Raw genomic sequence first — 16,456 nt, 5'->3', positions numbered from 1 at the left:
AGATAAAACTTAATATTATAGTACAGCTGAAAGAAAACTTAAGAGAAAATATTTGCAATCTTGGCATAGGTAATGTTTCTTTGATAAAACTTAAAAATACAAGTCTTAGAAGAAAAAAAATGGATAAATTAAATTTCATCAAAAGTGTGAAAAACACCATTAAAAAAACAAAAATGCAAACCAGAGACCAGAGAAAACATTCACAAGATAAACATCGCAAAGGACTTACATCCAGAATATATAAAGAACACTTACAAATACATAAAGAATTTTGTACACTTTAGCAATCAACATATAAAAATAGGCAATAACTAATGCGAGCAAACGTTCCACACCATAATCAGTGAAATGCAAATTAACACTACCATGAAATAGAACCACACACACATTAGAAAGACTACAATTAAAAATACTGACTATACTAAGTGTTGGGGAGGAGGTGGGAGAGCTGGAACTTTCAGATTACTACTGGCACATGTGTGAAATGGTACAACCACTGAAAGGGATTTCTGGGTTTAGAGTATGCATGTATTCAACTTCATGAAATGCCACAGTATTTTCCAAGGTTGTACCAATCATAATCTCGCCAGCAGTGTAAACAAGTTCCCACTGCCTTATCTCCTCACTAATGCTCTATATGGGCAGGATTCTTATTTGCATTACCTGGAGGGAGTAAAATTGCAGTTCCTTGCAGTCTTATAATTTATGTCTCCCTGATTACTGGTAGGACTGAACACCTTTCATATGTTTATTCTTCATTCACATTCCCTCTTGTATGAAATGAATATTCAGATCTTATGCCCATTTGTCTACAGGTATCTTTTTTCTTATTGATTTGTAGAATTTCTTTATTTACTCTGAATATTCATATTTTGATGGTCATATTGTTGTAAACATCTTCTTCCAGTTAGTAGCTTGTATTTTTACTTTCTTTACAGTGTCTTTGGATGAACACGGATATTCTTCACACTGGACAAATTTAAATCTGTTATCAATCTTTGCTTAGAAGTTTAATTTTTATTAACTGAACTGAATATTAATTCTTATGGGACTATTAATATAAGAAACTTTGTGAGAGAGTCTCTCTTTAAAAACAGGAAGTTTATTTGTAATTAATGTATTTAATCTCTGATTTTGAAAACTTTTTATAGCTCTATAATAATATTTTTAAGAAATATGATATTCAGAGTAAAATTCCGAAGTGGACTTGCGAAGAAAAACTTTGAGTACTTTAGGAAATGATGTGTGTATTTCTAGAAGCAAATATAGCCTTACCAAAATCAATTTCTTAACTTTCCTCTTTTTTTTTTTTGGCCTCTAAACATAGAGTTCCAACTTCAGAGGAACAGGAGAAGCCTATATACATGATCATATGTGTTGAGTTATATATTACATATACACATATTCATAAAGAAGTATTGATTTTTAAAAAGTATTTGATAAAATTACCTTTTATTCCTTATATATAAAATGTTAAAGCCAGACTAGCACGCTAGACTGGATAAGTTGTATCCTATAGTATTGTACAGAAGTGCAGTGTAGTGTGGCACAAATAAAATAGAATATATATAATTCACAGTTTGAAGCAGAGATCCAAATAATTCTGAATTATCTTGGAATCACTGCATTGCAATAGTCACAGAACTCTGACTCTTGTCCTAACATTTTTATCTTGGTTCTAGATGAAGCTGTTGAAATGAAAATGAAGATACTTTTCAACTCTTTCAACATTTTTAATAATAGCAAGAAAACAAAAACCATTAACCAAGCAGATGGCAGAATCAAGATTCTAAAAGAACTCAAAAGCAAGAAGATGGAATTTAACCAAGGAAACTGCAAATCTGTCTTCACATTTAAAAGTTAACCGTGCAAGTAAACAGTGAGTGGGATCTGCCTTGGCTAAATTTCATTTCAAAAATATTTGGTATGGCTTACTCGACTTTCTACTTTAAAGAGGCCATGTGGTGAGCAATTTGGCACAATGTGAACTGCTAAGACAGCAGTAAGGGGTTGCTCTAGACAGGATGGCTTCAGCCCCCTGCACAGAGCTGCCCTTGGCCTTACATGGACATCAAACCCACTGTGTTCACTTCTGAGGACCACATTTCAAGAGGTACGTAACATCCTCAGTGGTAGCTAAAGAAAGGTCTTAGAGTAGCAAGGGGTGCTTGGTCAGAGAGGAAGCAGTCTGCTCGCAGGGAGTTTCCTGGCTTGCAGTTATAGCCACTGAGAAAAGGTGATGGCTTTTTCTAATTGGCACAAACATGCCATTAGCGAAGCACACAGGGAACCTAGAGATTACTTCCTGGGAAGTTGGAAATCTAGAAAAATGTTTATTGAGAGAATTTATTGGGAGAGAGAGAGAGTGAAGGACTTAGAGTGACTGTCAGATCCAGCCCTACAGTCCTGATCTCCACCCCTCTAGAATAAGCTTAGTCTGAGACAGTACGATTGAACCACCTCTGATCCCACAGTTGGGGTCCCCCCTGCTGCTTCCCTGCCTCCGAAGGTCTCACGACCATCACCCTGTCAGGATCTCTTTGGGTGCCCACTCCCGGCCCTTTGGGCACAGCAGGCATTGGCCAGTTATCTCCTGGACTTCCAACAGTAGACCTATGTCCCCAGAATTGAGTCCAATATAATAGCCACTGGCCATCTGTGGCTTTTAAGCCCTTGAAATATGGCAAGTACAACTAAGGAACTGAACTTTAATTAACTTACATTATCTACCTACTTATCTTTTTATGGTCATACCTGTGGCATATGGAAGTTCCTGGCAGGGTCAAATCAGAGCTGCAACTGAGGCCTACACTATGCCACGGCCACACCAGATCCGAGCTGCATCTGTGACCTTGCATAGCCAGATCCTTCACCCACTGAACAAGGCCATGGATGGAAGCCGCATCCTCATGGAGACTATGTCAGGTCCCTAACCCACTGAGCCATAATGAGAACTCCCCAACTTACCCTTAAATGCCTCACAAGGCTAGTGGCTGCCTTCTTGGCCAGCACCAAAGGAAAGAGTTGCTAATAGCATGAATAACTACAGAGCAAGGCGGGCATGAGTGCTCTTCAATGGAACTAGTTCAGTTGAAGTCAGATGATTATAAAAGGTGGGTGCAAAAGAATCTCTGTTTTGGCCAGATCTTCTCACCTGGATCTGCTGTGGTTCTCTCCACTCAGCTGATTTTCTTCAGTATCATCCTTTTGCCACCAAATCATCCAGTCACTTTCTGCCGGTGATATGGTAGGACAGACCTCCCAGTGACAAGTGCAGGGCTTGCCCTAGTGACTGTGCCTCCAGGATGAGCTTAGCACACCCCAGCAACAAAGGAAGATTCTGTTTGCATCTTGTTTTCAATCCACTGAGAAACAGGAAGCGGTGTTCAATTGCTCCCAGCTGGGAGCATGCACACAGCTCTCTCCTGACTGGTGTTTTTCAGAACAATGGAAATAAATCTGATGTAATGTAGCAGAACACGACAAGGGACGGTGTTCCCCTTAACAAATACTCATTTGAAATGGTGCCCACACCCCGCACGAGGAGCGATCTATTTCCCACAACAGTGTTCCGGCAAAACCCATTACTAATTCCACAACTCAAATTAAAACTAACAGAGCTTGAAGGCTGGGGCTGATGTGCTCTCTGCTGACAAGGAGCAAGGAAGGGTGGGGGAAGGGACCTGGCGCACTGGCGTGTGTATGTGTTTAATTATACTGTTTAACACATCGAGAATAATTTAGCCACCCGAGTGGGGAAAATAAGGCACTTAACTGCTCTCTGGCGGAAAAAAAAGCCCCACGTGAGCCACTCTCAGCTGTGTACCACCTCACACACCTCAGGGCTTTGTGGGAAAGAGAGAGAGGGAGAGGGAAAGAGGGAGGGGGAGGGGAAGGGAGAGAAGGAGCGGGGAGGGAGGGAGAGAGGAAGGGGGAGGGAGAGAAGAAGGGGAGGAGGGAGGGAGAGAAGAAGGGGAGGAGGGAGAGAGGGGGGAGGAGGCGGAGGGAGAGAGAAGGATGAGAGAGAAGGAGCAGAGAGAGAGGAGGGAGAAGATTAACGAGAGACAGAGTAAAGAGGGAGGAGTGGGAGGGAGGGAGAAAGAGCGGGAAAAAAAGGAATTTTGTGCATAAGCAAATCTACTGTGAGTTGGAGAGACACTGACTATTTCTCAAGGAGAGGTGGTATGAAGTGGCATCAAGGTGAAAATGAACATCAATTTTGAGTTTTAAAATGGAACGAAACACCTAGACCAGCGCTTTGCCTGGGTCAGTACCCCACTTCAGAGTCATCACAGCAAGTTTCCCTGCCCGGCTTGGTGGCCTGAAAGCCTTGAATGGGGCTTGTGGCCCCCAGAAAGGCAGCCTCAAAGAAAGACCACACAGGGCAAGGGCTCTCACGGCAGAAGAGGAAACTGAGGCTTGAGATCAAACCAGATGCATTTGGACAGCACTTGGAATAGACACCTGCCCAGGACCCAGCTTCAAGGCTGGTGATCTGGCATGGAAGCAAAGCTTGTCCTGGTCACTGCCAAGGGGCATCTTGCCGTCCTTCCACTAGGGCTTAGTGGGGTCGAAGATAATCTCTAAGCCAGGGCCACGGGAGAGGGAGTCATGAAAGAACGCTCCCCTGCGGTCTCAGATTTAGAGAGTGCCAAAGCTTCCCAGATGAGGAACAGAAGCCAGCGGAGTGAGGGCTTGAATAGAACTATCCACTGCTTGACAGTGACTCTGGGTTCAGTAGGCCAACTGCCAAGGAGAACAGCCTGGCAGGAGGGCAGGAAGCAGAAATCGCTCTGCGTGGCCCATAGATGGTGCCACCCTACCCTCTTCTTGTTGGTGGCCTCGCCATGTAGACCTGACTTCTTCGGGGGACACAGAGACCTCAGCCAGTGAGTCCCTCCCAGGGCACCCTGTGGGGTAATGAAGGGAGCACCTGCCTGGCAGAAGGGAGTGTGGGCTGCTCCACAAAGCCCTGAGCCTCGCTTCTCCTCTGGCCTCAGTTTCCCATTTGAAACACTGAGAAAGCAGGACTTCCTCTTAAGTGCTTTGCAGCTGTCATGCTCTGTCTCTGTGTTTTTGGACCTGAGAATGTTCTGCTTATGGACTCTATCTGATATTGTTGGACAGGCCGATAAACAGGAACCCACTCAACACAGTATTCCTTGCAGTTAAGTTAGGCTCATCATGTGCAAACACAAAAAAGGAAATGCCTTTTCATGAAACAATTCTTCCCACCCCTGAAGTGTTTTTCCATGTCATTCAATCACAAAGAGGCCTAGAAAGTTCCTGAGCAGACTGTCGATGTATTCTGAGGACAAGGCAGAGCCTTCTTTCTGGTTCTATAATGATATGTGTCCCCAGAAACACCATATAATACTTGGTATGATCTTGGATTTCTGGGCATGGTTTTTTTCCCCTCTGTGAAGAGAGGATATACTCCCACTTAGCTAATTCAAGCTCCTTCTTAAGCAAATTAGGGGGATTTAGGAAGCTGGGGCCTGTCATATATCAAAGTATAATCTGCTTAAGAGCTACAATTTCCAACCCATATTCCCCAGGTTGTTCCAGACGGCTCGCTTCCCAGCGGCACAAACCAGAGAGGACGAGACAGGCACTGTGTGCATTGAGTTTAGGGCCCTTAAAAAATTTCTTTGGAGGAGTTCCTGTCGTTGGTGAACCCAACTAGCATCCATGAGGACACGAGTTTGATTCCTGGCCTTGCTCAGTGGGTTAAGGATCCAGCCTTGCCATGAGCTGTGGTGTAGGTCGCAGTCGTGGCTCAGGTCCCGTGTTGCTGTGGCTGTGGTGTAGGCTGCGGCTGCAGCTCTGATTCGCCCCCTAGCCTGGGAACCTCCATATGCCACTGGCGTGGCCCTAAAAGACAAAAAAAAAAAAAAATTTCTTTGAAAGTTGGAGCCACATTTAGACAATCAATGCATTCTTAAAGGCTTTCCTCTCCGCCTATCTTCTTAGGCTTTCGGCGAAGTGAGACAAAGAGAAAGAGTTAATGGATAAGACAGAGACAAGGAGTGGGATGGGGAGACCCAGACGGAGTGGGGCAGAGAGACAAAGACAGGACAGCCTCCAGGGGAGATGGACATGGTGAGGAAGAGAGTGAGAGGAACGAGAGGGCCAAGATGCGGACAAAGTCCAGGAACGAAAGGCATCCACTTGCGACTCCAGCATATGATGGCACCCAAACTGTACCCAAACACCTGTCTTCTCCCCTCCAGAGGCAAGCATTCAAGTCTCCCCCAGAGAAGAGATGCGTAGCGGCTGAGTCTCTGTGATGAGGTTCTGTGAAGCCCCCCTCTCTGGAACAGACCCACAAGGGAAGATCCAGGGTGATGCCTCTGTCTATACTCAGGGGACAGAAAAGGGTACCAGCAGGTGGACCTTGGGCATTCCAGTCTGTGCCTGGCCACCTCTGGGCATCTCAGGCCTGTGGAGGCCAGAGAGGGGAGTGGGCAGAGGCCTGGAGCCTGGTTCTGCTACTGTCACCCCCTGCCCCGTGGTGTGGGGGTAGGGGGCTGCGGAGAGAGGTACAGTGGCACTAGCAGCCACGCACTGTAAGGGAGCCTTATCCCACCAGCTCTGGCATGTGATGATAGCCTGGCACAAGAAGGCCCAGGCCAGGCTACTTGCTCTGAGACTGTTGTGAAGACAAACTTCCATCCAAGTGGCTGGGGTCAGGCTTGAGGGACTGGGGATAGGGCACGGGCCAGCCCCATGGGAGGGCAGAAGTATTTTGAAGACAAGAGCTTTCTGAGTTCAATCTGATGAAGAGCATCATGAAAGAGTGAATTCAGAATACAACTCTGCGTGTGAACGTGTGTGAACATGTGTGGATAAGCAGGTGCATGAAAAGCAGGTTGAGGGGGGTTTAAAGCCCCTAGGATTTCCATGCCCCTTCCTTCATCATTTCTCGCCCCCACCCTTAAAAATTCCAAGAAGTGGAGTTCCCGTCATGGCGCAGTGGTTAACGAATCCGACTAGGAACCATGAGGTTGTGGGTTCGGTCCCTGCCCTTGCTCAGTGGGTTAACGATCCGGCGTTGCCGTGAGCTATGGTGTAGGTTGCAGACGCGGCTCGGATCCCGCGTTGCTGTGGCTCTGGCGTAGGCCGGTGGCTGCAGCTCCGATTAGACCCCTAGCCTGGGAACCTCCATATGCCGCGGGAGTGGCCCAAGAAATATAGCAACAACAACAACAACAAAAAAAGACAAAAAAAAAAAATTCCAAGAAGGCTGGAGCCTTTGAAGGTGGAGGCTGGGGTAAAAAGGAGAGACCATAGGCAGAGAAAGGAGCAGAAATGGTCTAGGAGCCCGTTTTAAGGGGGGGTTCTGAAGGGGAGGTGGTGGGAAGGACAGGCCAGGTGGGAGAGGGACTGCCTCCATCCCCCCAGCCTGAGATGGGATGGAGACACTGCCACAGCAACCTTGGCCTCCCTCCTGCTGCCTGGGCTACAGGCCGGAACAGGTGAGGGGGCAGGGAGTCACAGGCAGATCCTGTGCCCATCTGGATAAAGGAGGAAGGCAGGGTTCTGAAAGAGCATCAGAGGGAGATGGCAGCGCTGGACCAGGATGGACTCTGAGGCACCTGGCTGCATCCTAGAAGCCAGCCCATCCTGAATGCCTCTGCCCTGAATTTTTCCCCAGGCCAATACCAGAGGAATTTGCTTTGGTTCCTAAAAGGAAGCTGGAGATTTTAGAGCTGGAGCTTTATGATGTAGCTCAGCTGGTTGGCAGCCTCTTAGCTAAGGATTAGACTCAGGAGAAGGCAGGACTCTTGGCTAAGAGGACAAGGGGACGTGTTCCTGGGACCTCTGACCTCAGGCGCTGAGAGCCAATCAGATCCAGATGTGGGTCATTGGCTGTGCTGCCTGAAGGCGGGTGTGTGGTCAGCTCTGATGGAGATGGGCCCCAGGCTGTCTAGTCCCCAGGTGGTGATGGGGTCTGGCTCAGTTCTCTGCATTGCCTGGGAGTTCCTGGTTGGGCTGGACTCATTGGCATGGCAGGGCTGACCTAGCCAGTGACCAGGGGGCAGTACTAACCAAGGGACCATACTTTCAGAGAGAAATCAAACAAAAAAGTCTTGGCCACTTTCAATTTTAAGGGTCTCTTGTGGCCGACTTAGCAGAGTAAGAATTTTAGCCCCAATGCTACAGTTGTCCTCTAGCCCAAGGACTCAGGGACAGCCCACCACCCTGATCATTAGCCTTGGTACACAAAACATCTCAGAGAGACCTTACCAGAGGGGGAAGCAGTGAGGCAAGCCTTTACTTCCACACCCCTACATCATCTCAAATATTTGCACTTATTAGCTAAATCGATTGCTCCTGGGGCAACTCAGGAGCTGCATGAGATGACCTGCTGCTGCCTTTCCACATGAGCCTCGTGGATTACAAGGGGGTTGGAAGGCTCCTTAGGGATCACTTTCTTCAGCTATCTTAATAATGCCTGGCTGAACTCTCCTGGTTGTTTATTGGGAGAGCAAGCTTCATAGATTAGTGAGCCTGCATGTCCTCACATTCTATTACAGAATTCTTTATTCAAAAGGTGTGTGCTAAGTAAGAAGCCGTCCATGGCAGAGAAGCGCTTCCGGAGAATTTGGGAACAGAGATGGTGATCAAACCCAGGGTCCCCACGATCCAAAGCAATGCTTCCAACCAGCGTGGGGTACGGGAGGTGCTGATGCACTCGGTTCAGTCTGTTTCTTTATTTGGGCCTTTATATGTCAGACTGAATCATGACTTTTCAAAGAGGGGAAGGCAGAAGGCAATATTCACTCATGCTTTTGATCATCTTTGCATCAAGGAGCTCCCAGCAGCAGCTCCTGGAATTGGTGTTCCATGTACCGTGTTTATCCGAGAGAGAGTCCCCAAGGGTGGCAGGACAAAAACAAAAAACAAAACAAAACACAGTATTCTCCTTTTGATTCTGCTCTAGTTTTTTGCATGGCCATGGCTTTCTTACTGTCTGTCAATGGCAGGGTCTGCATTGTAAAGGTTTGGGAGATTGAAGGATGCACTCAGTCTGACCTCCTCCCAACACTGAGGAGAGATGGGATGGCCCAGTCTACCCCAGAACTCCTTCATGGTCATCTCATGGGAGAAAGAGGTGCCTTCCTAGGATCAGGAAATGCTAGTGCCTTGCCCAGTGTCCTGCAAATAATGATACTTTGATCTGTAATGGACTAATCTTATGTGCTATCTCAGACTCTCTTGGTCTCTGGGACTCTGAGCTCTCTTTGGGGGCTGACTGTGGGCAAATAAGTGGCTCTTCTGACCACTCCTGAACTCAGATGAGGTGCCAAGCCTTATGGAGGAGGATTGGGGTTTCCCAGTGGCTGCCATGCAGCCAGAGGGCACAAGCCAGTGGTTCAGAAGCATTAATGACCCATGGGGCAAACTTTGACCAGTAAGAGATGGGAGACAAAAGGGAGCCCACATGTAAATTTCCTCTTTCACCTCTCTCACGTAGACTATTCCAAGGCAAGGTTATTTCTGCAAAGCTAGAACACAGATGTCCTGTTTTAGCCAAGTAGCAAGCAGCCCATGCCTCTTCGTGAAGAGAGATGGGAGGCATGTCACTTTGAATTACTTCCCATCCTCCTCTCCTCACAGAGTTTCTTCAGGGTGTCCCATTTCCCTCACTCTCACAGCCCTGGTATTGCCCCTCCCAGTGAAGCTTAGCACTTCACCTTTTCCTCAAACTTTGTTTTGTAGAGAACCCAGGCTCAAATAATATCCACAGTTACAACTAAAATGTTTTCAACACTTACCATGTGCCAGGCAATGCTAAACACTTTACATATATTATCTAGACAGATGCTATTGTTATTATTTTTTTTAAATATGGAATGCTTCATGAATTGGCGTGTCATCCTTGCGCAGGGGCCATGCTAATTTTCTCTGTATTGTTCCAATTTTAGTATATGTGCTGCCGAAGCGAGCACTATTGTTATGTTTTAGGGATGAGGGAACTGGGACCCAGAGAGGTTATGTAACATGCCCAAATTATAATATCAGAGAACACACAATGGTAGCATCAAGCTGTGCTAGGCAGAGACTAAGCCCTCAGAGGCAGTAGGATGACCATTAATTTGTATGTTTCCTACTAGTATCTTTTCTTCCAAAGCATTCTTTCCAGTGAATCATTCACTGAATCTTACCAATGAAGAAATCAAAGAGGGAATCAGAAAATACGCCAAATCAAATGAAAATGGAAACACAACACTCAAAAAACCTATGAGATACAGCAAAAGCGGTTCAAAGAGGGGAGTACACAGTGATACAGTTCTTCAAGAAGCAAGAACATGTCAAACAACCTAACCTACCTCCTAAAAAAATTGGAAAAAGAATGAACAGAGCCCGAAGTCAGAAGGAAAGACATGAAAATCAGAGAGGAAGTAAATAAAACATATCAAAAAGATAATAGAAGAGATTAATGAAACCAAGAGCTGGTTTTTTTTGTTTGTTTTTTTGGAAAAGATAAACAAAATTGATTAACTTTTGCCAGGCTCGCAAAGATGAGAGGATCCAAGTAAACAAAATAAAAAAAAAAGAATTAACAAGCAATACTGCAGAAATACCAAAAAAAAAAAAAGGAAAATACTATGAATAGTTATATGCTAACAAATTGGACAATGTAGAAGACACAGACAAGTTTCTGGAAACATACAGTGTGCCAGGAACAACATAACCCAACTCTCATTTGCATCTTGCTTAGCAGAAAATCATTTACTAGGTACCTTTCTTATTCCATCTGCAAACTGGGGATAAGGAGGTTACATTACATAAAATTCTTGCCTATTAGACAACTGGTAGATTACTACATCTTCAAAAACCAATATGCTAATAATTGAACCCTCCTGTAGCTGTCACCCATAAAAACAAAGTTTAGGTCCAATTGGGTACAGGTGGGCCAATTCAAGAAGCTCTGCTGATGGAAGGTTCAGATCATGCCATCTGGGAGTCATCAAAGTGCTGTTTCTGTCCCGGCAAAAACAGGGCATTTAGTGGGTCATAAGTCAACTGTAACTGTGGAGGAAAAATATCTGTACTCATTCTAACCTGGTTAACTTGGGTTCATGCAACACAGCTGGGGCTCTGTCTCCCTGGTGACAGAGTCACATCTCAAAGAGTCCACAACTTTTTGCAACCACAGCAGCACAAGCATTGACTGGGAAACAGCTTTAAGGCAACAGGAAGCATCTGAATCTCCAAAGTGTTGCTCGGCCTTTTGTGATGAAAGTAGTTTTGCCAATTGTTAAAATTATTAATTCAGGTCATTAGAAAATGAAAGGCAAACCCCAGGCCCAACTCCTCCCTTGGGCAAATATTAACCACCAACTGTGTGTCAGAAACTACACAATGGTGAGCAAAGACATGGTTCCTGCCGTTAGGGTAACTTTATGACAGTCCCCCAGGTGGTAATGGAATAAGAAGAAAGCCAAGGTGACTCAGGGATGGAGGGATCTCTCACTGTAGGAAATGTGCAAAGTTTAGGTTATCTTAGTCAACTCACCCTTTGCCCTTGTTTGCTTAATTCTTGTCCTTGGACTCTTTGCATCAAAGATAACTGCTTTTCAGAGCTACTGAATACACATCTCTGGAGAGTCAGAGTACAGAGCTAAGGCACACTCTGGGGAAATTTACATGCTCACTAAAGTTCAAAGCACCGTCTTGGTCCAAAGCCCTGGAAGGTCACCACTCAGACTATACCTGTTTCCCAGATGACGGAGCTTAGTCGGCAGGATTCCTGCAGGGTGGGCCCCACAGCTCAGCAGCAGCAGCTTTGCAGGATGGAGAAGGGCGCAGGGGACTGGTGGCCAGGACAGTGGCAGTCACTTTGGAGAAAGGGCTGGCGGTCCGTCTGGGCAGCGCTACTGTTGCCTGCTTCTTCCCCTTAGACTCTTCCTTATATGGGCAGAGCAGGTGTGCTCCACCTTAGTTAAACAATGACTCCAGCCTGTGGCCAGGGTGCCTCCAGGTGAGGATATTGGATTTAACTGGAAGTCTTCCCCAAGACTTGCTCCACCCCAAGCCTTTCTCCACCTGCTCCTATCATACTTCCTAGAGCCCCAGCGTTGTCTTTCTTGGCTGCCTGAGTTGTGGTCTTACATTGTTCCCAGATAATTCCATTTCTTTCTTTTTTACTTTGGAGGATATGCTGAGAGAAGAAGGGAAGGGCCCTCCCTCGCGCCTCATTCTCACGCTGGACATGCCATCACCACATCAAGTGCAGACGCTCAAAGCAAATCCCTTCAGATGGGCTTTTCTGCAGAAAGAGCATCTTCTTTCTGCAAATAAATGCAGAGCCCATTAACCCGAGGGCATGGAGAGACCCGGGGAAGGTTTCTGCCTCAACCCTGCTTAATGGATCGTGGAGAAAGGGATGAGGCGCAGAAAGCAGAGGCTTCCTGACTGCAGAACCCTAACAGCATGGCTCACCCTACATCATGGGGGTCAACTGAAAAAAACGCATAGCCTCAAAGTTGAGAATTCCGTTTCATTTGGAGATCTTCCTGAAGACTTAAGCCAGAGGGCCGCCTCTGAGATAGCTCTGAGGAGCCAGGGTGTATAGGTTTTTGCAACAAAGCCCAGGTAGTCAGAATATCAAAGAGAACTGTTAATTAAAGAAAACCAGGGAGTTCCCGTCGTGGCGCAGTGGTTAACGAATCCGACTAGGAACAATGAGGTTGTGGGTTCGGTCCCTGCCCTTGCTCAGTGGGTTAATGATCCGGCGTTGCCGTGAGCTGTGGTGTAGGTCGCAGATGTGGCTCAGATCTTGCTGCTGTGGCTCTGGTGTAGGCCGGCAGCTACAGCTCCGATTCGACCCCTAGCCTGGGAACCTCCATATGCCACTGGAGCGGCCCAAAAAATGGCAAAAAGACAAAAAAATTAAAAAAAATAAAAATAAAAAATAAAGAAAAAAAAAAGAAAACCAGATATCTCAAGTTAAGGAATTTAGTGCTTCTCTCTGTATGGGAAGATGCAAGGGTCTGGGCTCATTGAAATCATTCCTTATTTCTGGATTTTTTTTTTTTTTTGGCTTTTTAGGGCCACATCTAGGAGGTTCCCAGGCTAGGGGTCTAATCAGAGCTTTAGTCATCAGCCTATGCCACAGCCATAGCAACACAGGATCCGAGCTGCATCTATGATCTACACCACAGTTCATGGCAACACCAGGTCCTTAACTCACCGAGCAAGGCCAGGGATCAAACCAGCAACCTCATGGTTCCCAGTCAGATTTGTTTCCACTGTGCCATGATGGGAACTCTTGAAATCATTCCTTTGACAGGCTCCTCAGCTGTCTAGGGCCAGAATCCCATGCTTTCCCATCCCAATTCCCTCGGAGTACACCACCTGGGGTGGCTGTGGTGGTTGAGGGCTGCTTGATGGCTGCAAGGCAACATTTTTCACTCCCATAGGCAAGGACGATGAAATAGGTAAAGCAAGAAAAAATGTGGGAATCACCAGGAACTGAGGTGACTGGATCCATCTGCACGTTGTGATGGTTGGGAAGAGGCGGGACCTGGGGCATGGAACGAAGAGCCAGAGCATTTGTGAAGTGGCTTGGACCACCTCCCGTGGGAGGCAGCTCAGTGGATGAGGTGGGGTCACGTGATGACTGGGTGGTTTTATTTGTTTGTTTTTTAGGGCTACACCCACAGCACGTGGAAGTTCCCAGGCTAGGTGTTGAATCAGAGCTGCAGCTGCCAGCCTACACCACAGCCACAGTAACACAGGATCCGAGCCACATCTGCAACCTACACTGCAGCTTGCAGCAGTGCTGGATCCTAAACCCTTAACCCAAGCTGCAACCTCATGGATACTAGTTGGATTTTTAATCTGCTGAACCACGGTGGGAATGCCTCAATGGCTAGGTTTTGACCCCAGTTCTACAATTTTGGGCTGACTTGGGTAAGTCCCATCCTCTCTGAGCCTTAATTGACGGTGCAGTGAGGATTATAATTCTCATTTGTCTCCCTCACATTTTTATTTCCTGGGATGCCTACACCCCAGGGAATACACTCTGTCAGAACTTTCACCAAAAATAGAGTGAGAATCATAAACACACAGTTCTACGAATATAATTAATGAAAAAATAGACATATATTTGTGGTATTTGCCTCAAAACACCAGATTCTGGAGACAACGCTTCCTCCTGCCCTCTCTTCCTTTTTCACTTTCTTCCTTCCACCCATATATTCTTGTCTCTGTGCCTGCTTCCCCCTCTCCCCACTCCATCATTTCCTTTATGAATTATTTCTTGGTGGCCAGCTGGGCCAGGCACTGCGTGAGGCCCAGGGGACAAAGTAAGCCCCGGTTGTTTTGAAACTGGTGAAAGAGACACACAGGAAACAAGTACTCCCCCAAATCAGCTGAATAGTGTCACTTGTGGTCAGGGTTGTAGAGGGCATTTACAGATCCATGAGAGTGTAACAGAGGGAAACTTCATCTTGACAGAGGGGTTGTGGGAGGCCCCGCTAAGGAGTGATAGATGGTGGGGAGCCCACCAAGAGAAGAGGGTAGCAAGGTGGTCCAGGTGGGGGGTGAGCATGGTGAGAGAGGACAAATCCCAAGTGGACAGCCTGATGGATTTGCATGAAGTGAAAGCACCCAGAGTAAGAGACAACATGACCAGAACCCCAGAGCCCCTCTGGGACCCCTCCTTCCCATCACTATCCTCCAGCATAGCCCCAGGGTAAACTCTTCCCAGTCTTGTGCAATTCAATAAGCTCCATCTCTTCCTCCTTTATCAGAAAACAAAGTTAGTGTTGATTTAGGGGATTAAATCAAATGTTCCTGCAAAATATGACAAAGGAGATTATTATGGTAAGGCAAACAGGTATACAGAGTATTTGCCATGTAATCAGATTGGATCATCTAACAGATTTCATGTATTTTTACATTCTTCTGTGGGTGGAAAAGGTCAAGTCAACAAAGCAAGATTATTTTTCTTAGTGCCAAGACATGCGCAGTGCAGGCTTACGCAGCTTGAGGGCTGTGCCTCGGGCTGCATGCTGGACAATAAGGAACTGGCAAGCCATGCTCTTAGGCTCACAGCAATGGGTGACAAATCGAACATGATGGTCAAGAGAAGCATTATAAATATTCAAGTTTTCCAACCAAAGTGTTCTAGCATTACCAGTTATTTATCATGGAATTTTGGACAAGCTACTTAATGCTAAGCCTGTTTCCTTACCTCCAAAATAGTGATGATAACAGAATCTAACTCATGGGCCATCATGAGAATAAAAATATAAAAGCAAAGGCAGGTGAATTGTTTACCACTAAGTTTGATACATAGTAACTATGCAATAAAGGGCGGCTATTATTTAGTAAAACCAGACATAGTACCTGGCTGGTGGGAGTTTAGGGGAATGAGGTTAGGAGAGAGGTTGGGACATGTAAGGTGGAAATTATGGACTGTCCTGGGAAGGGTAAGGGTGATGCCCCAGGCCTGGGAAGGAAAGCCTGACACTGAGAAAGAGAAAGTCCAGAAAGGGAGTGAAACTCATCTGCATTCATTCATTTATTCAGTTCTGTTTCAATAACAGGTAAGTCTACACACTTAGGTATCATCTGAAAGGCCAACAGAACCTGGCATTGTATTCTTGGTGTTGCCACACGCTGCTGATGTGACAAAGACAGAGGCATCTTGCCAAGGAGAAATGAGCTCTGCTACCCAGGTGGAGACCTTCATGATGGGGGGAGGGGAGGGCGGAAAGAAGGTGGATCCCTTCCCTGCCTTCTGATATAGTGGCCACGGTGGAAGAGGAAACGGGGAAACCCAAGTCCTGCTTATACGAAAGGACACGAGACCAGCGCCCTGAGAGATGTGTGTCTGTGTTGGGGCAGGGTCACTGGGCACTGCTATGCCCCCGCTAGTGTTCCAGCATCCCTCGGGGTAAGCTCCGTCAGTGGAAAGCAGTGGACCCAGGCCCAAAGGTGGTCACTGCCATTGTAGCCCAAGGAGGAAGCATGGACCAGAACCGTCCCAAGTCCACAAATAGGTGAGGGAATAGGACACAAGCCTATTATTACTGCTTCCTTCTTGGACTGCATCCCCAGGAAAGGATTTCTCGGAAATTGGAGGCTAGATGGCTTAGGGCAGTCACATACCGGGGTGGGTTAGAGTAAGCTGACACCCTACTTTCATGCTGGAGCTACCCCAGGGGCCTGTGGAAAACCCCATCTTCTTCCCAAAAGGAAGAAGGAGTGGAGTAGGGTCAAGTACAGATAAGAAAGGGTCACAGTCGGTGTGGAATGGCTTGAAGAGAGAGGAAGGGCATTTGGTAACCACGTGGGAAACCACGCTTCCCGGGAAAAGTCAGTGATTGACCTTGGAGGTGAGCAGACCTCAGGGAGGAAGAGGCAGCATGCCCAGGATGAAGGATGACAAGCAGCTTCTTGCAGGAACTATAAAGCATCACCCCAAATTCACTGA

The 16,456-nt window shown here is 46.5% G+C and overlaps 1 protein-coding gene and 1 non-coding gene across 2 annotated transcripts in view; both read right to left on the bottom strand.

Annotated features, from left to right (window-relative positions):
• CAPN13 (calpain 13) overlaps positions 1-11,897 on the bottom strand; it is an 88,835-nt gene extending 76,938 nt beyond the window's left edge. The window contains exon 1 of the mRNA XM_047779230.1: positions 11,725-11,897. The gene's annotated coding sequence lies outside the window, so the exon portion shown is untranslated. The remainder of the gene's footprint in view (positions 1-11,724) is intronic.
• Positions 9,850-9,956, bottom strand: LOC125128581 (U6 spliceosomal RNA). Its single transcript, XR_007135280.1, has one exon. It is a non-coding gene; the product is annotated as a U6 spliceosomal RNA (small nuclear RNA).
• Positions 11,898-16,456: the final 4,559 nt, after the last annotated feature.

This window comes from Phacochoerus africanus, chromosome 5 (genome assembly GCF_016906955.1).
Source record: "Phacochoerus africanus isolate WHEZ1 chromosome 5, ROS_Pafr_v1, whole genome shotgun sequence".
In the NCBI taxonomy this organism is placed as follows: domain Eukaryota; kingdom Metazoa; phylum Chordata; class Mammalia; order Artiodactyla; family Suidae; genus Phacochoerus; species Phacochoerus africanus.
Note: the sequence above shows the minus strand (reverse complement) of the source record. Positions and strands in the feature narration are given on the sequence as shown.